Genomic DNA, 24,103 nt, shown 5'->3' with positions numbered 1-24,103 from the left:
TCGAGTCCTGCATCGGGCTCCCAGTTCAACGGGAAGCCTGCTTCTCCCTCTCCCTCTGCCACTCCCCCTGCCTGTGTTCTCCTGCTCTCTCTGTCAAATACATGAAAAAATCTTTTAAAAAAAATAAAGAAAATAAAGAAGAAAAAGCTGGGGCTCTAAGAGGTTAAAGGACTTGCCTAAGGTCACACAGCTAGCAAGTGATAGGATTTGAACACTGGCTCTCTCCATAGGAGGCTCTGGAAAGAACTGAAAGAGGAAAACAGAGAAGAAGAATTTAGTCTGAGAGTTAATGCAACCCCATGAAGGACTCTATTCTGTAGCTGATGTCAGACTCCATAGCACACAACAGTGTGAGTAGAACATGGAAAGGGTGTAAGCACCCCTTTGCCCTGCAGGGGCAGGGCAACTTGATCTGCAGGAAGGAAGGGCCAGAATCATTTTCCCATGCAAACTGGCCAACTCCTTGGAGGCTTCTGTGCTCCTTGGAGAACTAAAGCAGTCAAGGATTAGGATGGCCCTGTTACTCTGTTAAAGAGACACTTCAAAAACTATGTTTCAGCATAATGCTTCCTTAGCTTAGGCAGCACAGAAAACTGTTGGTCCATCCCTAACAACCACTTCCGGAAGTCACAGAACTCTGCAGGCAACAAAGGCTCAACAGGAGGAGCTGCTGGACTTGATAATTACCCACATCTTCCTTCAGACCCACCCGTGTGTTCCTTCTGCCTGACTCTGGAACAACCCAAGGATCATCCTGACAACATTAGCAAAACACAGAGTCACACAAAGTCTTAAGGGTTCTATTCCAAGAGGTTTAGTGACTGTGACTGTTCTTTTAAATGGATCATTAGACTTAGAGCACATTTCGAAAAACGAAATAAAATAAAAATCTTAGGACTCAGGGAACCAGTTCCCAGGTTAGCAGTAAGAAAACAATCCCCCAGGTCTCATGTGTGGTCTCACTTTGGAGGAGGTGCAATGGATTGTATGCTGTTGTGTTTGTTTCATTTAGGCCAGAGTGGTGGCAAGAGTTGTGAAGACTCCTAATGGCAATTAATGGGAATAAGACAGATTTTCGGATAGGAAGCTAGTCTGTAGGGGGTACCTGAGACAGGGAGGAAGCTCCTGTTCTTCCCTGGGATCCTCTTCCCATACCTGGATCTGCTTCCTGCCTTGTCTTGGGGAAAAATACCCTCTTCCACAGAAGGTAGCCCTATAGTAAAGGCAGAGTGGTGCCCAGAAAACCAGATGGCCTAATTCAGAGATTATTAGCATAATCCTCTGCAGTAGCTTTTTAATATACAGATTCCATGACCTACCCTAGGGCCACTGGTCCCACAGTGTTATAGGTCACTACCTACAGGTCATTACTGAAGCTGTTGATGCAGCTGGCTGAGAAGACTCAATTAAATGAACTTATTCTCTCCAGGACACATGAAATGTAATGTGGGTTATTTATGCTTAGGATTGGCCTGTTTTAGGTAGGATAGACTTATCATGAATTAATTCTCTTTCATTGATTTGACTCATTAGTTAGCACCAGGAACAAGCCTTTTAGTTCCTTGTGCTGACTCAGCAGTTGCTAGAGTGTGATTTTGATAAGCAGAGGTTAGTGAGAAGAGAAATACAGGTCTGGTAAATGAGGTCATTAGCAATGCCTTACTCCTTACCATGTTGGTTTTTGGCCATGTCTGACTGACCTAGTAATAGGTAATGACCAGTAATATGTAATGACTTACAACATTCTGAATGCTTACTTAGGAGACATAAAAGACCCACAGTTGCAAGAGACTGAATGGAGCTTGCTAAACTGTGTTTGTTGACATAGAAGGTACTTGCAATACAATTAGCTGATAAAGGATCTGCTTCCAGAAAATATTTAAGAACAACACCAGAAACAAGAAACTTCCAATGAATCAGTAAGAAGGGCAAAGACTATCCAGTAGAAAAATAGGCGAAGGATGTTATGACTAAGCATTCCACAAAAAGGAAATCTGAATGACCTATACAACTATGCAATGATGCTCAGGGAAATAGAAATAAAAAATGAGATACCATTTGATACACACTAGATAACATGAGTTGTAGTGAGCATGTGGGGAAATAGAAACTGCAGGAGAGTGTTGTTGGAGGTAAACAGGCACAAGCACTTCAAAGAGTATTTTGAACAGGAAAGCGAAGACATGCAACTCCATTCCCCGGTGTCTGCCCTATAGAAGCTCATGCACCTGTGAACAGGGAGACTGTTCTGAGAGGTTCACTACAGCATTATTGTAACTGCAAAAGAAGTAAAACAACTTAACGGCTCCTCAGTTAGATGTATACATGTCAAAATGAATAAATCTCAAAAAAATAGTGTTGAAGGGCAAAAGCAAGGTGCAAAAGCATATTGATGGTAAATACAACCTATAAAACTCAAAATAATACTAAATATTATTTATGAATACAGACAGATGTAGTAAATATGCAAAATCATGCATGGGAATGTGACATGGATATGACATGCCATCTTTAAGCTAGGGAAAGAAGTAAAAGAGAGGGGGCAGAGCTTTGACCCTCATTATTCTATTTTCATTTTTAAAATGAGGGACAAAAGAAATCTGAAGCAAATATGGCACAATATGAAATCTGTATTGTGGACACATGGGTTTCTAGAAAATGATTTTCTTTTCCGGTTGTTTTAAACATTCAGTAATTAAAATTTTTATTTCAAATGAACTTAAGAATAAGAATACACATTAGGGAATTCATGTTTCCACGTATATTTCAAGAAACTGGAAATTCAGACCTTAATTATTAACACTCAATACCTTCACTGATTTGACTAAATAGATGACAAGGTGAGTGGTAGGTAGAAGGAGGCAGGGATGGATGGGTGGGTAGACGGATGGATGGATAGCTGGATGGATGGATGGATGGATGGATGGATGGATGGACGGATGAATGGGTGGATGGGGGAATAGACAGACTGACATTGGGATACAGAGATAGAGATAGAAGAAATAAAGTAGCTCAGAGAAGTGAAAAGTTTAACGAAGTCATATAAAATGAAGTGTTCAGGTTTGGGAATCTGAAATCCCAGCTCTGCCACCTCCTTGACTGCCACCTCGGGTAGGGCCACAATGTGAACTATACAACCATGTGAATGGTGCCCCCTGGAGTCGTGCGGTGTCCCAGCCCTGATGGATAAATGCCTTCGCTCTGAGTCCTCAGGGGGCAGGACAGGTGGGGGAGGCAGCAACGTGGGGCCGCTAGAAGCCGTCTCTTCTCTGTTTACCCTGTCATAGCTCAGAAACTGATTTCATAATTAAAAATAAGCCGGCTTGGGCGCCTGGGTGGCTCAGTTGGTTAAGCGACTGCCTGCGGCTCAGGTCATGATCCTGGAGTCCCGGGATCGAGTCCCACATCAGGCTCCCTGCTCAGCAGGGAGTCTGCTTCTCCCTCTGACCCAACCCCCTCTCATGTGCTCTCTCTCATTCTCTCTCTCTCTCAAATAAGTAAATAAAATCTTAAAAATAAATAAATAAATAAATAAATAAATAAATAAATAAATAAATAAAAATAAGCTGGCTTACGCACACACAGCAGACTTAGCATAAGATTTTCCTTGAAGGGCACCTCTTTCGGCCATCCATTTTTATTTCTAGTTCAGTCATCTATGTAAGCCCAAAATGTAGTGGCTTAGAATTGACTATTTCTCTTAATTCTGCACTTTGCTGGATGGTCCCTCTGCTTTTCTAGTGGGCTCGCTCATCCTCCTGCCATCAGCTGGGGAGTCACCTGGCCTGGAAGGCCCGAGATGCCTCCTCATGTGCACAGCGCTCAGCCCCGGATGTTGGCTAGGTGGCCTCAGTTCTCACCCCCACGGCCTCTCATCCTCTGGCGGAGTACAGCAGCTTCTTCCCCTGGGGATCTGAGGGTAAGGACCCAAGAGGACAGAAGGGGCGGTTTCTTCACCTTGTCGTCTTAGGGCAAGGACCCGTGAAGATGGAAGTGGGAGCTGCAAGGCTGCTCGAAGCTGGGCTGGCACCTAGTCAGCACCGCTACCAGCCCCTCACCCCACTCTGATGGTCTAAGCCAGTGGAAAGGCCACCAGATTCCAGGGGACGAGAAACAGATTCCACCCCTTGATGGCAGAAGCAGCAGAGTCCCACTGTAAAAGATGTCAGCAGAAATGGTTTTAGCTGTCTTAAAGAACAATCTGCCACAGAGCTCTCTGAAGTCAGGCATGGATGGGTCTGGGCTTCTGTGTATGATTTATTTAAAAAAAAAAAAAAAGTCCATGGTTACAAAGAAAAGTTTGAAAACCACTCTGTGAAAGCCAAAAACCAAAAAATAAAAATAGGAGCAAGCAGCAATTTTTTTTTCTCCTGAAGAAAAGTCTTCCTGGTGGGAGCAACAGGGTTCCTGAGGAAGCGAGATTTCTCCTCCACTGAGCAGACAGTGAAAGTCATATCGATGTGACCAATGAAGATGGTGAACAAGTGACTGGGGGGGAGGGGAGGAAGGGGGTCCCCACTGGAGTGGGGACCCGAGACTTGTCCTCACGGAGCACTGATGACAGAGCGGGCTGCCCACATGGAGCCAGGCCAGGCTGCCCAGGGAGAGAGCGGCGGGGCAAGGTGAGCCTGAGCACGCTGGGGGCGGGAGGAAATGGCACGGAAGGAGGCAGATACGGGGACAGCAGCAGCTGCTCAGAGACAGCGATGCCCTTCACCCGAGGGACAAAAGGCTGAAAGGCATTCCTCCCTTCTTCTTCCGGAGAGAGAGAAGGAAAACTAAGAAAGAGGCTTTGTCAAAATAGCAGAGCCATATTAATATAATAATTGAACCCTAAGTAAATGAGAAGAGACTCTAGAATGCTCTGACAACTCAAAAGGAGAAGACAAAGAGGAGAAAAGAAGAGAACAGAACAACACTGAGCTTTAGACAATGAGCAAGCCATCCCCCTCTGAGAAACACTTTCCCACTCCCTCTGGGCGGGCAGGTGGGCACATAGAGTCACACTTGTATATGTGCATTTATAATTGGTTTCATTTTATTCCATAGTAAAATGGGTTAATAGTGTGTCCATATTGTGACAACATTCTCTAGCAAATGTCCTAATTAGGAACCCTAACTAGCTTTCCATTATTTCAAAACTGTCCAAATCTGGGTAGACCCCAAAGACCATCTGGAACCTGGACATATGCCCGGGCAGCAAGGGACTGTCCTTCATTAGACCTCTCCAGGCCCCACCTATGTGAAAGAGAGAAAGAGTGATGGAGAGTTACATGGCGAACACTCTGCAAAACAGCATTCCCTGCTCAGACATTTGGTTTCGTGATTTCATCTTCTTTGCAATTGACCATGTTCATAAAACTTCAAAGGAGATTTTTCTGGTGCTGTGGCTATTAAAAATTAACTGGGACAAGCATTTATTTAAGTATGCATTGATGTCTGCATACATATGCAGAACACTCATCCGAGAAACAGCAGAAAGTACTGCTATTCTTTATTTTATCTTTAAACTACTTCAGTTTGAAAGGGAAGCTTTTAAAAAATCAAGAATAACTTCAAAATCCAGAGGGAGGAATTGCCAATAAAGTAAAACCACTCACGTTGATTTATCATTGTATTTCTGCAACCATTGCTTGCTTCAGTAGCTTGTCACTGGAGTGGGGGGGGGTGGTATTCATCTGGATCTCAGTCACATATTAAAAAAAATATATATATGGATTTTAAAATTCAATCATAAAGCTCCCCCAAGTGGTTAATTTTTAAACTACACCAAGAAACCAGCCATGGCATCTAGGATTGCAATCAGGACTGAGGCCCAAATATTCTTTTAATGGGCAGCAGTGACCTGACTTATCCATCATTTTGTACATAATTTAATAAGATCAGCATCCTGGGAAAAGAATTCTATAAATGTTAAAATGGAATTTGCAAAAACGCTCCCCCTGGCTTCCTGGGAACTTAACAGGGGCTAGAAGCTGCCTGTGGCTATGCAAGAGCTTACCTGGACTCAAAGGATGCAGGATACAGTGATTTACAGCTGCTCAAGGGCAGAAAATCCCCTTGCGGCCTCTCTGGAAAAGCTCCCTGGTCCATTGAATTGTGTTCCTTATTCCACTATCTGGGCTGATTATACTGAATTACTTGGCACCCCTGTTAAGCCTGTCACTTAGATTCCAGAACAAATTAAGTCTGTTGAAGGCTTTGCTCTTTCTCTCTATTAAAATATTCATATCTACTCTAACAACCTGATAAAAACTGGCTAAAAGCCTTGATGGTATCCCCAACAGGGAGTGCCATTTTTAATGAACACACAAGCATCATAAATAAAAAATAACCGGTCTTAATAAAGAATTGATAGAGCAGCTCTGGCCCCAGACAGGTGTCAATATGGAAGCTACACACAGCCTTGGGAGACCCAGTGCAGCAAATGAGTCTCCCAGAGCCTGAAGGCATCCAACCAGCAAACTCCAAACAAAAGCAGAATCAATGAAATTCCTGAATACCTTTCCATAAAATCATTGAATCTAGTGGGTCTCAATGGGGGTGAACGGAAGAGGGTGTCCAGGAGGCCCCTCCGGGGGACTAGAAGAAAGTAGGGGGAGGGGCGCCTGGGTGGTACAGTCAGTTAAGCAGCCAACTCCTGATTTCTGCTCAAGTTGTGATCTCCAAGTCATGAGATTGAGCCCCCTGTGGGTCTCCATGCTCAGCACAGAGTCTGCTTAAGACTCTCTCCCTCTCTCTCTCTCTGCCCCCCATCAAATAAATAAATAAATAAATAAATAAATAAATCTTTAAAAAGAAAAAAAAGTGTCAGGGGAGTACAAAAGGGCATCCATAGGTGGTAATAACAGTAACAGCTAATGTTTCTTGAGCATTTACCACGTACTAAGCATTATCATCCCAACTCTGTCAAATGGGCAGTATCATCCCCTCCTCACAAATAAAAGCATATGGAGTATATATAAGTAGCCCGAGGTCTGAATTCCAACCTAGGTCTGACCCTAATCCTGAGTCCCTAACCACTAAATTCTTTAGAAACACTGCTTAAAGGACGGCTGGGTGGCTCAGTCATTAGGCGTCTGTCTGCCTTCGGCTCAGGCCGTGATCCCGGGGTCCTGGGATCAAGCCCCACATTGGGCTCCCTGCTCCTCGGGAAGCCTGCTTCTCCCTCTCCCACTCCCCCTCTGCTTGTGTTCCCTCTCTTGCTGTGTCTCTCTCTGTCAAATAAATAAATAAAATATTTTTTAAAAAAAGAAAGAAAGAAGAAAGAAAGAAAGAAAGAAAAAGAAAGAAAGAAAGAAAGAAAGAAAGAAAGAAAGAAAGAAAGAAAGAAAGAAAGAAAGAAAGAAAGAAAGAAAGAAAGAAAGAAACACTGCTTAAAACTCTCAACTCATTCCAATTAGTTTTTGGTAAAAGATGGGACATGAAGTCAGCAATCATCGAATCCTGGCCGCCTCCCGACTAGGCCAGCGGACTGCTTGCTCCAACCCCACACCATGGTCACACAAGAGTGCACGGGACTTAGATTCATGGGCTCCAGAAAATTAACTAAATATATACTCACACGGCCTCTGGAGTCACAGCAGAACTGCAGCCCTGGCTCTGTCATTTGGGGATTGGGAAACACATTATTTCATCTCTCTGAGCCTGCAAATGTGTCCATTCAACAGGGATGACAGTCTTAACTATTCACACCAGCTCTTTTCCAAAAGGGTTTTGGGCACTTAATAACACCTTCCGCACTGAGTGGTGGTCAGAATAAAATAGAATTTTATTAGCTATTTACGACAACAGCGCTTGTTATGACACAACCCCCAAGAAGAGCCGAGCGCAGCGCCTGGCTCATGGCGGGCTGGTGGTTAATGGTGACCTTCCGCCCCCATGCCCCAGACCACTCACAGAGCGTCCGGCTCCCCAACAAGGCCCTTCCAAGGGCTCCTGTGCCCGAGCTACCACCCCACCCTCCTAAGGCTCCCAGTGCACCGCTCGCATTCCTCTCATGACCTGGTGTCTCGGGATGGCGGGATCAAGAAAAAGGAGTTGAACCAATCCCAGCTTCTTCTCACTCCTCACGTGCATTCCCAGGAAAAGTGCTTAAGTAGCCAAAAGTATATAATTGGAGTGGTGTCCCCTGCAGGGGAAGTTTACCTCACTTAATTCTAGACTTCCTTTCCAAGTAGTACGGGCAACCCTCCCCTGAGGTAGCCCAGTGTGCAACATCCAACAACAAAACAGAAGAAGGAGCTTTTCAGTCAGGGAGTGGTACAGGCAGTCCAGACAAGCAAACCTTCTTTCTTCAATCATATCGTTTCCCTGTTTTAGTTCATGATGAGTTTTAGGCAAGTGCCATTTTCTGGAATGGTAGCACAGCCACACTGCCTGTCCCGGCCAAGACGTGCAACCTCAGCTTTCTTATCCTGGGATAGTGATGAATCGTCCCTTGTGAGGTGGCTTTGAGGACGAAATGAAATAATCCATGTAAAAGACTAGAGGACACCTGACATGCAGTGAGTGCTCCACAATATTTAGTTTTTATTATTAGAACTAAAATATAAAATAGACTGCACTAGCCTTAGCTACCTGGCTGCCAGGTAGAACACCACTGCTGATAAGGGAGAAAAGATTCTAAGGTACAAACCACGGATTTACAATGAACTCTTTTTTTAAAAGATTTTATTTATTCATTTGAGAAAGAGAGAGAGAGAGAGAGAGATAATGAGTGGGAGAGGGGCAGAGGGAGAAGCAGACGCCCCACTGAGTGAGGGGTCGATGCAGGGCTTGATCCCAGGACTCTGAGATCATGACCTGAGCCAAAGTCAGATGCCCAACCGACTGAGCCACCCAGGCACCCCTACAATGAACTCTTGACAATTTCAGTTGTTATGAAAATAAGAAGTTACCACTGAACTCTTAATCAGCTGGCTGTTAGAAAAAGATTGCCTTTTTTAAATCAATGCCAACATGTGGGTCATGTACCAAAGACAGCATAGCAACATGCATGATCTTTTCCTTCATCCAATGAGTCCAATGTGATCAATGCTTAAAAAAAGAAAGTATGCCTCTCACAGCACATGTCAAAAGTTTCTTAGGTTCAGGGTGTAAGAGAACCTCGCCACCACCAACCCACACCCCAAGGGCCTACTCAGAGTCTAAGTGGCATCAGGGACCTTCATTCAGCAACTGCTAACAGCTACATTGCTAAAAGTTAGATACGTTTCTCAACACACAGCTGGGGTCAGAAAGAAGAGCATTTCTTCCATTTACCATATAGGTCAGAACTTCGCAGGGATGCAGCCAAGAGGCCCAATCCTGGTCTCATCTCAGGTGGGAAGGGGAAAGGTCAGGGTTCTTCTTGCTCAAAAATATCTCCCCCGTAATCCTATCAATTGGTTTCACTGAGTCTACCAAATTCTCCTCTTAAAAATGAATACTGCATAAAGAAGGAATCTAAGAGGAGATGCTCCATAGTATACACTAGTTTTCCCTAGGTGGTGGGATTGTGAGTGATTTGGGTTTTCTACTTTTTTATCTTTATTAAAAACGTCAGGTTTTTTTTTTTACAGTGAACAATTAAAAGTTAATTTTGATTTTAAAAAGACTTTTTGTAGATGGATTAAATAAATTATATTTGGCAGGAATCCCCTTTAAAAAGGAAGAAAGGAAACCACAATGAGATATCACTCCACACTCATTCAAGTGGCTGTTTGTGTTACTGGAAAATAACAGGTGTTGACAAGGACAAGGAGAAACTGGAACCCTCGTATCCTGCTGGCAGGAATGTAAAATGGTGCAGTCATTTGGAAAACAGTCCAAGTTTGACATTAAGTTACCATCCAGCCCACAACACCCTACCTAGGTATATATTTAAGAGAAATGAAAACATATAACCACATAAAAATCTGTACACAAATGTTCACACAGCAGTATTCATAAGGGCCAAAAAGTGGAAACAACCCAAATGTCCACCAGTGGATAAATAGATCAATAAAATGTAGGCTAGCCATACAACGGAATATTATTTGTCCATCAAAAGCAATGAAGTGCTGTTACACACTGTTACATGGATGAACCTTGGAAACATGCTAAGTGAAAGGAGTCACAAAAGGCCACATATTCTATGACTCCGTTTACACAACACATCTAGAAAAGGCAAATCTGCTGGGACAGAAAGCAGATCAGTGGTTGCCTGGTGCTGGGAGATGTGGCAAGCAATGGAGGAATGGTAGCCAGAGGGTACAGCGTTTCTTTGAAAAGAGATGATCGCACTTATTTGTGAATATGCTAAAAACCACTGTTATCCACTTTAAATGGGTGGATTGTATGAAATGTCAGTGATACCTCAATAAAACAGTTACCCCAAAATGAAAGAAAGCAATGCAAGTAGGACTGGATTATTGACTTGCATGAGGAGGGAGCTGCTTTGGGTCAGGGGCACATGAGGGAGGTCAGAAGTCCCTGGAGAGAGGGCACCAAAGACAGGGTATGCTATGCAGACAAATTATCAACCTGCGGCAGAAATCACCCTCGGGCCTTGGTACAGGCCTGGGCTTCCTCTCCTACACACCACCCAATCAGTAACCCAGATCATTCCCTGCAGCTCACCCTGATCACTACAAAACTACTGGAAGGAGAAAGGCAGAGTCAGGAATCAGAAACCAAATCCACCATAATCACAGGACATCAGCCAACTTAGCAGTGATTGCCCAGACCTGGCTGTTCATCAGAATCACCTAGGAAGTTTGCTTGACTCTCTGCTTGTTTTGAAATATAGACCGTTGGGCCTTACAACACAGATATTCTAATTCCATAGGTCTGGCAGATACCTAGGAATCCTGTAGCTTTTAAATGTTTCCTCCATGTTTCTGACCATAAACCAGGCATAGGAACTTCTGGATGGGAGGATAACCCCTCTTAAGACATTTTTGAAGAAAATAAGAATAAACACGCTTTTAAATCTTAATAAAAGCCTTTAGCTTCCATGCAAAGGCAATACATAGAAACTGCTTAATAATATGTTTTTTTAATCCCTGGTACAGCTACAAAACAAAGTTTTAAAAGAATAAAAATATTCATGTCTCCACAACTCAGCAATTCTCAGACTGAGTGAGGTGTTCCAATCGATTCTCCTAAATTGTTCCTAAGCTACTGCTTAAACATCATAGAATTTAAAAGCTGAAGGAGATTTGGATACAGCTTCAACTTTCTCATCACAGACAAGAAGAAACATCAGCCACACAGATGAAGGATCTTTCCCACCCAGCAAACTGACCCAGATTAGAACCCAGGCAGGGGTGCTCACAGTCCTGCCCTCTCTCTGACATCGCAGGACATTCTGCAAGAATAGCTCACACTGAGGTCTGCCATTGCAGTAAAATTAGTCTCTGCGGATGTGAAGAAATGGCATTTAAGCAATAACGCAAACTATGGAATCCGAGGCGCATTCTAACGAGAAGGAACCTGCAGGTCACAGAACCAGAATCTACCAGGTACAGGTGACCCGGTTCCATAAACCACAGTGAACCAACAAGAAATGATGCTGGAGGATGCGGACTTGAGTCGGAGCCTTCTGAGAGAGATGAGTATTATACTCTCAGACCCAAACCTGATGTCCACTGTGAATTATACAGGGGATGGTTAGGGGGTATCACTGGAAATATTGTTGCCCCTGCAAAGATTGAATCACACTCCCTGTCCAAGCTGATGTCACATGTACGTTTTCCTAAGACAGCCACATTGTAGCAGCAAGAAGCCCTCCCCTGAATGCAAATACAGTGGAATATTGGGTTTGGGTTTTCAAGATTTGTCACAGGCATGATTCTAACACCCCTGCCAAAGCCCTGCTAACTTCACCTCTGTCTGCCTGCCTGCCTGCCCCTGAAACTGGGACACCAGATGTGGCCCGGCCAGTGCTCACATCAGGACGCAGGTGGCTGGTGGTGTTCTGATTCCTAAGAGTAACGACCATTCACTTACAGAAGCGAGGAGATACTCTTGGCCTAAGAGTAAACTGTGGCACAATAAGAAGCACAAGACATCAGGGCGCCTAGGTGGCTCAGTTGGTTAGGCGACTGCCTTCGGCTCAGGTCATGATCCTGGAGTCCCGGGATCGAGTCCCGCATCAGGTTCCCTGCTCGGCAGGGAGCCTGCTTCTCCCTCTGACCCTCCCCTCTCTCATTCTCTCTCTCTGTCATTCTCTCTCTCAAAAGTAAATAAAATTAAAAAAAAAAAAAAAGCACAAGACTTCAATCAAAGATTGAACCTGTGTGCTGATTCCTCTTTTATTCACTCTAGGAATTTGGCCAAATCTGTTAACTGCTCCAATTTTTGTTTACTCCCCTATACGAGGGAAGGAACAGTTGCCCTACTTACCTTCCAGCTCAGTTGAACTCTTATTTGTAAAAAACATAGAAACTTTGCTAAACTCTATACTCCATGCACATAAGCTGTTAATGGTTACTACAGGGTTCAGTGTCAGGAGAAGGGTGATCATTACCAGAAAAACAACAATGTCCGCCAGGTGATAACAAGAGCTACCAATCATGGAACACCTCCCAAGAGCTTGGCCAAGTTCTTTACATTCCCTCCACCCCAAAATCTTCTAAAGAAGGCATATTATTGTTCCGTTTGCACTGGGCCCCCCTGCAAGCAGCAGAGCCAGATTTTGAACTGAAGCAGTCCAACAAGCCTGCCAGACAGTCTTTTACTTTTTAACTCCTCAAATGGATAGACATCAAATGCAAAGCTTAAAATGAACAGTGGTGGTGGAACTCTTCTTATGTTTGGGGGTATGGGTTTTTTTTTTTGGGTGGGGGGGCTTCTCTTTACTGCAGTCTCAAACAACTGCAAACAACACGGCAAGAGGCTGCATGCCCAGATGCTCTCTCTCCTCTCGGTAATGGAGCTAACTAGAAAGCACTCGCCCGCCCCTGGGTGCCTGGCTCAGCGCTGAGTCTCCTATGCTCCAACACTGTACTTTCACCAAATTGGCAGTGGCTTCCCCAGATCTGCTTGTTAGGAAGGAACAGGCTGCTAGGAACAAGCTGCTTGTCTCTAGAATGGCACTGACACGGTCTGCTCAAATTAGCTACAAAGTGAAGAATGTCTGCAAGAAGAAACACGCCCATGGTTTTTAATCCACAGGAATAGCTCCTGAGATTATGCTTCCTTGTCCAAGCAAGAAGCTCAAAGGGAAGAGTCAGCTTTCACCAAAAAAAAGGGGGGAGGGGGACTTGTGAATCAACATCTGAGACCACAGTGGGACCCATGCTAGGCACAGTCATTGGCCCTCCCCCTGCCTCCGGCTAGAGGGGCAAGGACATTTATCAGTAGAGCCTCAAGGGGGCCTTCAACTGACCAGATTCAGGAAAATTCCCTCACAGGAAAGGCCCCAAAAGGGACTGAGCTGTTGGAGGAGGGCAAGTACATCCCAAAGCCTCCATCCTTCCCACAATTCTCCTGATCTCAAAGCTTTCTTCTTTTTTTTTTTTTTTAATTTTATTTATTTATTTGAGAGAGTGAGAGAGGGGTGAGGGACAGAGGGAGAAGCAGGCTCCCCAGTGAACAGGGAGCCTGATGTGGGACTCGATCCCGGGATTCTGGGATCATGATCTGAGCTGAAGGCAGACGTTTAACCGACTGAGTGACCCAGGTGCCCCTCTTTTTTTTTTTTTTTTAAGGAAAGGTTTTTGTTTGTTCTTTTAAGACTCCATTTTTAATTAATCTCTACACCCAACGTGGGGCTCGAACTCACAACCTCGAGATCAAGAGTCACATGCTCTTCCAACTGAGCCAACCGGGCACCCCTTAACCATTGCCTGCTTATGGGGAGCAGCAGCATGAGCAAACTCTTCAGGCCTCGGCAAGGCCTCCGAAGCCCCTGCAGGAGGCCCTTGGGGAGAGAGGCCGGCTCATCAACGTCTCACTTCTTTCCCACCATCACCACTACACACTGCAGCCTGACCAAGCAACTGTCTGTCCAGATCACTTGTCACATGCCTAGCACAGAGGGGGTACCACGAGGATCGTGTGCTGGATCCGTGAGTACCTGCATTTCCCTAAATGAACCGTGTTCTTTCCCTTCTCCAGGTCTTGATTCAAGCTACCCTCTCTGAGTTGTCCTTCCCTTTCCTCTAACTTCCTCTCTGTTTACAAGAATCAGCTTTAGAGTTTTGCTCGCTTGGGAAATCATCACTGACCTGTCCCTGAGCCCAGTGAGGGACACCAATTACCAAAAAGCTCCTGTGTGTGATGAAGAAATGGAAACGGTTTTTACTTAAAAAGCACACCCAAATTTACATTCCAGATGAGTGCTGTTCCCTTTAAAGAAGTTATTTAGTCCACTTTAAGACATCAACTGAGTTTCTGACGTTCGTTACCCCCTCTTCAAAGGCTAAGGAATACATTACATTTCCCAGAACATCAGGCCACTAAGGGTGGCTTCACTTTTCCCACCTCTCAGGATTCTGAATGAGTCAAAAACTCAGGGCCAGGAGGTAACTTGGAGATCAACTCAACCTCTCATTTTACAGATGTGGAAACTGAGTTTCAGGGAAAGTTGAGGTCATCCCAGAGATCAAATAGGAAGTGAATGGCAGAGTTTGGACAAGACCTCAGCTTATCCAAGCACACACTCAAGACTTTCATCTTTTTTCATCTCACACTCAGAAGAAAAATATCTCCCAATTCCTACTTTGAATCACATTCCATGCTTTGTTTTCCTTTTTGCTTCAAAAGTTAAAGAATAATATTATGCTGAAAATTTAAATCAAAGGTAGAATATTGTAAGAGCTCCAGATGGTTTTGCCATAAGACATATTACGTCAAGACCGGCGGCCATCCCCAGTGAAGAAAAGCTAATCCCAAGGTTCCAACCAGTTTTTAGTCCAATGTTCTTTAAACATCACTAATTCGCATATCATTATCTCAATTTTTGTCAGATTTGACCACCACCTTTACAATTATTCACTTATTTCTTTTCTTTGACTCACTTTTCTTTAACTCACTTTTTAAAACATAAATATCTAAAGTGGCAGGATATAAAATCAATCCACAGAAAGCAGTGGCATTTCTATACACCACCAGGACAGAAGAAAGAGAAATTAAGGAGTAGATCCCATTCACAATTGCACCCAAAACCATAAGATACCTAGGAATAAATCTAACCAAAGAGACAAAGAATCTGTACTCAGAAAACTATAGAATACTCATGAAAGAAACTGAGGAATACAGAAATGGAAAAACATTCCATGCTCATGGATTGGAAGAATAAATATTGTGAAAATGTCTATGCTACCTAGAGCAATCTATACATTTAATGCAATCCCTATCAAAATACCATCAACTTTTTTCAAAGAAATGGAATAAATAATCCCAAAATTTGTATGGAACCAGAAAAGACCCCCAAATAGCGAGAGGAATGTCAAAAAAAAAAAAAAGCAAAGCGGGTGGCATCACAATTCTGGACTTCAAGCTCTATTACAAAGCTGTCATCATCAAGACAGTATGGTACTGGCACAAAAACAGACACATAGATCAATGGAACAGAACAGAGAGCCCAGAAATGGACCCTCAACTCTATGGTCAACTAATCTTTGACAAAACAGGAAAGAATGTCCAGTGGAAAAAAGTCTCTTCAACAAATGGTGTTGGGAAAGTTGGACAGCCACATGCAGAAGAATGAAACTGGACCACTTTCCTACACCACACAAAAACAGACTCAAAATGGTTGAAAGACCTCAATGTGAGACAGGAGTCCATCAAAATCCTAAAGGAGAACACAGGCAGCAACCTCTTCGACCTCAGCGCAGCAACTTCTTCCTAGAAACATCACCAAAAGCAAGGGAAGCAAGGGCAAAAATGAACTACTGGGACTTCATCAAGATAAAAAGCTTTTGCACAGCAAAGGAAACAGTCACCATAACCAAAAGACAACCGACAGATTGGGGGAAGACATTTGCAAATGACATAACAGATAAAGGGCTAGTATCCAAAATCTATAAAGAACTTATCAAACTCAACACCCAAAGAATAATCCAATCAAGAAATGAGCAGAAGACATGAACAGATATTTCTGCAAAGAAGACATCCAAATAGCCAACAGACAAATGAAGAAGTGCTCCGTATCACTCGGCATCAGGGAAATACAAATCAAAACTTCAATGAGATACAACCTCACACCAGTCAGAATGGCTAAAATTAACAAGTCAGGAAATGACAGAAGTTGGTGAGGTTGTGGAGAAAGGGGAACCCTCCTACACTGTTGGTGGGAATGCAAGCTGGTGCAGCCACTCTGGAAAACAGTATGGAGGTTCCTCAAAAAGTTGAAAATAGAGCTACCCTATGACCCAGAAACTGCACCAGTATCTGGGTATTTATCCCAAAGATACAAATGTAGTGATCTGAAGGGACACTTGTACCCCAGTGTTTATACCCACAACAGGCAGACTATGGAAAGAGTCCAGATGTCCATCAACAGACGAATGGATAAAGAAGTGGTATATATGTGTGTGTGTGTGTGTGTGTGTGTTTACACACACACACACACACATATACACACAATGGAATATTACTCAGCCATCAAAAAAATGAAATCTTGCCATTTGCAATGATGTGGATGGAACTAGAGGGTATTAAGCTACACGAAATACGTCAATCAGAGAAAGACAATTATGATATGATCTCACTGATATGAGAAATTTGAGAAACAAGACAGAGGATCATAGAGGAAGGGAGGGAAAAATGAAACAAGACGAAACCAGAGAGGGAGACAAACCATAAGAGACTCTCAATCTCAGGAAACAAACTGAGGATTGCTGGAGTGGAGGAGGTTGGGAGGGATGGGGCGGCTGGGTGATGGACATTGTGGAGAATATGTGCTATGGTAAGCGCTGTGAATTGTGTAAGACTGATGAATCACAGACCTGTACCCCCGAAACAAATAATAAATAACATGTTAATTTTAAAGATTAATAAAAAATATAAAGCATAAATATCTAATTAACCTCAGCCTAAGCAAAATAAATAATAAATAATCCAATAAATTATGTGTTTTATAAGTTACAGTTTTCCTAGCACATTTAAGATAAATACATAACTATTAAAAGAAAAAATATTCACGTGCCATTTAAAATTACTCTGCAAACTACCTCCAGCATGCATATAACATTATAGGAAATTTGCTCTTAACTCTAGAACACAGCTGATTCCATTCAGAGTGAAACCGCTTACTGGTATTCTCTGTAAGTTCCTATTCAGTCTTCTGTACGCACCTATTTTATCTGAAATGCCAATCAGTAGTAGCAAATGCAGATCCCAAATGAAAGCTTATCTTTACGCTAATAGCTTTTATTATCAACTGCTAGATCACTATGCCCTCCACACATTTGATCTGTCACTTTGTTTGAAATAATCCTTTACCCTAATGTTCTTCACTGACTATTAATAAATTATGAACAAATAGCAAAAATAATTACCCTTTCACCTAGGAAAACATTGGTGACTACGACTGAATGGTCTACCAGTGACATACGGCTTTACCCAGCATAATGGATGCAAATGTGTAACAGGATATGGGTAAGTTATTTTCACACAAGCTGTCACTTGTCACACAAATTACATGGGCTTCTTAGCTGTTTAATTCACAGATTTAAAAAAAAAAAAAAGGAATTCCACTCACAATACCTGCATCACTCCTAAGCTCCTGGGGAGAGCAGAGCCAACCCACGAAGCCACCAAAGAATAAAAGACTATGACAGCAGGACATTGTATGTATGAAAATTCTGCTGTGAGTGGTGGAAGGAATGTTGGTCAGAGTCACCAAACGATTCAAAAGCCTTCAGGGGCGGAGAGGGAGACCCGTGATCAGGAGCAAAGCCCAAATCTGGTTGCCATATCACAACAGGAACTCATCGAGCCAGCCGCGTGGTTTATGGATCTGCCAAGCCTGGACAAGGTGAGGCTGGGGGTGCTGCTGGCGCCATACAAAGGCAATGTTAAGGTCGGCTGCTTTACATCATCAATCTACACCAGACAGAGCCCTCAGCACAGTGCTCTCCACGCACATTCCTGAGGAGCAGTGACTGGGGACCGAGGGCTGAGCAGTCTGTGTTGCCAGGGGGCCCTGGGGCCTGAGGCTGCAGCTGTGTGGCCAGCTTCGGCTCAGGGCTCTGTTACCATTTTAGGAAACTAGCAGATGCTTTTGCAAACTGACCTGGTTTTAGTCACTACTCTTATATCTGAGAGCTGGCCCATTTTACATTTTGCCTCCTTATAACAAATAATGATATTAATAATAGACAATACTGGGGCACCTGGGTGGCTCAGTCGGTTAAGCAGCTGCCTTCGGCTCAGGTTGTGATTCCGGGGTCCTGGGATCGGGCCCCACCTTGGGCTCCCTGCTCGGCGGAGAGCCTGCTTCTTCCTCTACCTCTCTCTGCCGCTCTGCCTACTTGTGCTCTCTCTCTATCTCTGTTAAATAAATAAATAAATAAATAAATAAATCTTTAAAAAATAATAATAGCCAATACTGATCCAGTCCTTAGCATGTACCAGGCACTATTCTAAGCAAGTTTCCATGTATTCACACATGTAGAATCATACAAAGTTTGACCTGGAAGGAGCCTTAGCTATTGCGGGGGAAGGAGCCCTGGACCGATGCCAGGAGAAATGAGGACTTTGACACCTATTGTCCAGGAGATTTTGAGTGAGTCCTGCCTCTCCCCAGGCCTCAGTTTTCTCATCTGGTAAGGCGGTCAGAGGGATGAGAGGTGATGAATAGGTTTCTAAAGGAATGCCAATTCTGAGCCTTTTGACCTGTTTGGGACTATGGTGAGTGGGATTCTGAGCCACAATCCGTTAGCTATGTCTGCTACCATGGGCATAGGAGCAGGGAGTAAGCAAGTCATCTGTTGCCATCTCCAACAAAAGCATCTCTAAGGTCCCTTCCTGCTCAAATTACTTGAATTCGTAGTTCCAGCCCAACTGTGTCACTAAGTGCAGTCTCCTTATAAATTAAAAAGAGAAAGAAAGAATTCGCTTTGGGACCTGGATGCCTCATTTCTGTCATAGAGCATGTGACCTTTACAAGTAATTTCATCTCTGTCTCAGTTTATTCACCTACAAAGTTAAGGATAAAAATATTTAACCTGCCTCGCTGTCTCAAGGATGAAATAACGGTGTAAAGCATGCAGCACAGTACCCGCACACAGCTGATGTTCAGTGAAGTAGAAGCTACAACTGCTATTTTCCTTCTACCCCTCCTCATTCTCCTCCTCCTCATCATCAGTCTATCAGCCCCAAACTGGATTTACAACACGTTCTGACCCATGATTTGTAATTTAAGGAACATATACTTACAACAAAAACTGATTACTGTAATTTTCCTTGAGAAATAAACTTAAGCCCCTTCCCAAGGAAAAATCATTTAGATATTTCATTATGGAAAATTGCTCAAATATACAAAAATAGAAGATATTATAATGAACCCCCATGGATCATCACTAAGCTTCAAGAATTATCAATTCGTGGCTACTCTTGTTTCATCTATATTCCCACCCACTCACCCCTCTTTCAGACAACCTGTATTTTTTTAAGCCGATCCCAGACATTTCATCTGTAAATATTTCCGTGTCTACCTCTAAAAAATAGAAACTGTTCATTCTTCATAATTTTAAAAGTATTTGTTAACTGAATGACATGGCAATTGCAAGGCATAATTAGGAAATTATTTTCTCACATCTCTAATAATATTCCATAAAAGTCACTAACAAGTGTATGCATTAACAAAATAATAATAAGGGGCTGGCTCACGAGGCCATGTGGGAACTGTGGTATGCATGATTTATTAGAGCTACACAAAGTGAGTTATTTCATTCTTTCAGATATTTATGACACCGCTAAAACACTGAATACATCAACATCAGAATTAATCATGAATAATATTTAATTAGTGCTTGACAAGGATCAATTTGGCAACTCTTTTTGTTCTTTCTACTTCCCCCAAATAGAAAACTAGTCATAAACTAAAGTGTTTTATTTTTTCCATCTGCTTCTGGTAAAGCGCATCCCTGAATTGCAAACTTAGTTGAGATCTCCTGAACTTTCATATACCCAGGTAATTAGACTCAGATGCTGTCCGGACTAGGATTATAAATCAAGTCTGTATATGTAAGCAGAAAACAGACTGCTCACACCAAAGTGGGTGTTGCTGTTTCTCACAGACCTGCCCGTGGAGCCAACAGGCCCCACATCTGAGCAGAGCAGAAAGACGCTTTCATGCATAGGTCCCATGTCAATGGACGACCCCTTCTCTCACCTCTGCAACCCCCAGAAAGCACTGATTATAAACTGAATTCTTTATTTACAAAAGAAAAAAATCCTTTGGGACACTCAAGCAAAAATTCTGCCAGAGCGATGCATTCGTAGGTACAAGCCAAGAGACTAAGGCACACAGAAGGTACACACCATAACATCTTCCCAAACAGACTGTTAACATCCAAAGCACTTGGTGCCCCGAAGAACTTCCCAATCAGGGAGTTGTGTTCTCCTACAGAATGATTAGGAGAACTTTCAATCCATTGTTCTGTAACAACATCCGCAGTCATTTAATTTTAACAGAACAGCAATATTTGTTTCAGTTGAGTTAGTATTTTAAATTGCAGAGCCAAAGGCTCCTGGGTTCTTGAAGATATCTGAAAGAAAGTATTAAATGGTTGTTTTTAATATGGGGTGGGGGTGGTGTCATTCTAACAGATCCCTTTTTCTTTATCTCTGGCTCATATCAAGTGAAACTAGGGTTGAAATGCCTAGTGGAGACAACACACGGCATCTTAGAAGACTTGGAGGATGGGAAATCGGCTAACACGTGTTAGGCTCCATGTGCCCAGCACAGTACACCCTGTATCTAACAGAAGCCTCACAACAGCCCTGGGGCGGACCGACATGGTCATCAACTTATGGAGAACACCAAGGCTTGTGTGGTTAGATGAGGCTCCAGGGTAGCTAACAGCGATGAGTTAGGAGCCCAAACTCAGGCCTTTCTGACCCATAGTCCAGGGTCTGTACCATATAAACTGATCCCCTATAATGGATCTTCCAGCTTCATAATTATAATAACTCATATTACTGAGCACTACATGCTGCTAAGTGCTTTAGATGAATCACCTCATTTATTCCTCACCTGTGTTACACTTACTCCCATTTTACAGATGAAAAAAATAAGGCTTAGAAAAGATATGTGAGGTGTCCACCATCACACAGGGAAGTCATCTGACCGCAGGGTCCTCTCTCATCCATTTTGCTATATCTACCTGAAAGGCAAGCTGGGCCACAATACTGATTATATGCCAGGGACGACACTCTGAAGTTCTGAGTTCCCAGAGATTTGTAAAGACTGTGGACTGCCTGGGTAGGGTTAAGAATTCTAAGCCCTCCAACAGAGAACGCTCAACACACACACACACACGCACACACACACACAGAGCATGAGGTCACAAACAAAAAATGGGTACAAACTACAGTTGAGTGATTTTCACAAGGGGGGGGGGAGTGGTAAGAAGGGAAATGGCCAGAGTTTATCATAAAAAGCTAGGCTCTAAGAAGATATGACAGAGATAAAAATTCTATCTGGTTCTACCCTCCCTGGGCCAAATGCTGAAATTCCCTCCTCCATGGCTTGGGAGATGAGGTCAGTGGATCTTGTTTCTGCTCCACTGACTTCTCCACGCGCAACCTGATAGCTTCTGGAAACAAACCAATGATTACGAGATCATTAAAGTATGTTATTTTAATTAAAGGAGGGTCCTCTGGAGAGGGGCAGTAAACCTGTTATTGGTCAACCCAAGCACCAGGTGAGCATCTACCCACCCAGGCCTATGTCGCCATCCCTCCTTCCCTGTCTACCTCCACATCACAGCCTGACTGGGCCCAGTTCTGCTTTTGTACCCACATCAAACTGGGTCAGCCCACCTAGAACCTCCCATGTGATATTCTCCAGATATGCCTCGAGAGGTGAAAAGTTAGTGCATTAAAGCAGTAATCACCGCAAGAGCTAAGACAGAGGCTTGAAATTCAATAGGGCTTTGAAAAAGAAAAAAGAATGAAAGTCTAGACTGCCAAAAAAATAAATTGGCATTGTTGTAAAATTGTGTTGCACAGCGAGAATACAAATATTATTCATGTTAAGGAAAGGGCTGACCTACAATGTGATTTATAGGCACTTCAAATGCAGTACAGGAAGTAAACGGAAAAATTAGGGTGCAAGGTCACCGAGTAGGCAAGAGTCAACTTAAGGGTAAAGTTAAAAACTTTAGGAAGAGAGCACACAGTTCAGCTTGCCATATAAATTAAGATCTGTCTTCACTTTGAAGAAATGGGGAAAATTGAATATTAAAATGGCTACGTTACTAAAGGCATTTTCTTCCCAATGCGCAAGAAAACAGGAATACTTGTTAGAGAGTGAGAAACACTAAAGGGATATTTCATAAAGAAACAGAGAGGAGGTTGATGCAATCCCAGAACCGACCTTGTTATCCATCAGTAATGTAAACAAACAGGGCGACAAATAAAAGGGCTCTCAAGGCACTGTCCTGAGCAAGAGGAATCAAAACCAAGTTTTGTTTTCAGGGATGTGTTGCTTCATTTTTTTATTAAAACAGTCTAAATGGATTTGGACGGCTCCTAAAAGTCTTAACGGCCAGGAGTGACAATTGAAGCAGAAAGGGGTTTTCAATTCTGGAGCTGCAGGGACTCTGCTCTCTCAAGTCATCTCGCTCTCTGGCCATTCTGTTTTAAATACAGCTAGCACTAAAGGCTGTCTTTTGGGGGGGTTTTGGTGTTGTTTTTTTTTTAAAGATTGTGAATGTTTCCCAAAGAACCACTAGAGGGCAGAGCTTTGTGACGTTCTGAAATTACTAATTGCTAAACCAGCCAAGACCTCGGAAGGGCACGTATTTCTCCTGGTAGAAGAAAACAGGGATATGGCAGGGCGGAGCTCAAAACCGCGTGATACAGAGTAGCCCAGAAGGGGGCGCTCCAAGCTGAAAGGGATCAAGACGGAGCATAGGCTCAGAGACACCCAACGGCCCGCACCGTCCACTGTCTCTTAAACAAACCGCACACTCCACCCCCGCACCTGAGGCTACTTTCACTGCAGTCCTTCCCTTGACCAAACCCCTGATGTTCATTTTACTGTGATTTCACTGGCATATAAAATATTGGGTGAGGGGCGCCTGGCTGGCTCAGGCGGTAGAGCATGAGACGCTTGGTCTCAGGGTCGTGAGTTCAAGCCCCACAGCTGGCGGGGAGCCTACTTTAAAAAAAAAAATACTGGGGGGCGCCTGGGTGGCTCAGTCGTTAAGCGTCGGCCTTCGGCTCGGGTCATGATCCTGGGGTCCTGGGATCGAGCCCCGCATCGGGCTCCCTGCTCCGCGGGAGGCCTGCTTCTCCCGCTCCCCCTGCCGTGCTCCCTCTCGCTGTGTCTCTCTCTGTCAGATGAATAAATAAAATCTTTAAAAAAATAAAAATAAATAAATAAAAAAATACTGGGTGAGAAGAGGCGGCAAATCAACTCTGGGCCTAAAGCATCCCTTATTTTCAGCGCCCATTTAAAACTCTGTCTTCTGTTGGGCTGTTAGACTGCAGCAACCAGAGTCGAAGATGAAAGGTGAATCCTTAAAACTGCTGTAATGCAGAGAAAACGGGCCGAGAGAAATCCCTGGAGCAACCCTGAATCAGTCCTAGGCTGCCCCTGAGGGCTCCCACAAAACCCAGTCACTTCGGCCTCTGAGAGGCTTTCTCAGGCTGGAAGACAAGAGAATGTCTTTGCGGGGCCCTAAGTCCCTGCACAGCCCCTGTCCCGTGCCTGAGAACCCAAACACAAGCGAATTACGTCCTCATCACCCACTCCTGCAGGAAGGGTCCTCATTAACCCGTGTCCGGTGTGTCTAACGGACAGAAATCTGATCTCAGCCAAGGATGTGGGAAGAGGCGATGGCAATTTTCTCTTTCTTTCCAACTTTGAGTTAGAGACCCATTAATAATTATTGCCATTATGAAAGCAGGTACCTGGACTACTTGTTAGTTGTCTTCGTAAAGATACTCCTAAGGA

At 43.6% G+C, this 24,103-nt stretch overlaps 1 protein-coding gene across 3 annotated transcripts in view; it reads right to left on the bottom strand.

The window, feature by feature from the left end:
- The window catches only part of LOC112828965 (uncharacterized), a 178,364-nt gene that overhangs the window by 138,991 nt on the left and 15,270 nt on the right, over nt 1-24,103 (bottom strand). Inside the window, exons 2-3 of one of the 3 annotated variants that reach the window (XR_012381886.1) lie at nt 5,601-5,684; nt 5,023-5,238 (exon numbers count right to left, since the gene is read on the bottom strand). The exons of 1 other annotated variant lie outside the window; for it this stretch is intronic. The gene's annotated coding sequence lies outside the window, so the exon portion shown is untranslated. Of the gene's footprint in view, nt 1-5,022; nt 5,239-5,600; nt 5,685-24,103 lie in introns of those variants that run through there. One more of the 3 variants, XR_012381885.1, reaches the window with a different exon arrangement.

This window comes from Callorhinus ursinus, unplaced genomic scaffold, assembly GCF_003265705.2.
Source record: "Callorhinus ursinus isolate GAN/ISIS: 27379988/994484 unplaced genomic scaffold, GSC_fseal_2.0 scaffold21, whole genome shotgun sequence".
Classification (NCBI taxonomy): domain Eukaryota; kingdom Metazoa; phylum Chordata; class Mammalia; order Carnivora; family Otariidae; genus Callorhinus; species Callorhinus ursinus.
Note: the sequence above shows the minus strand (reverse complement) of the source record. Positions and strands in the feature narration are given on the sequence as shown.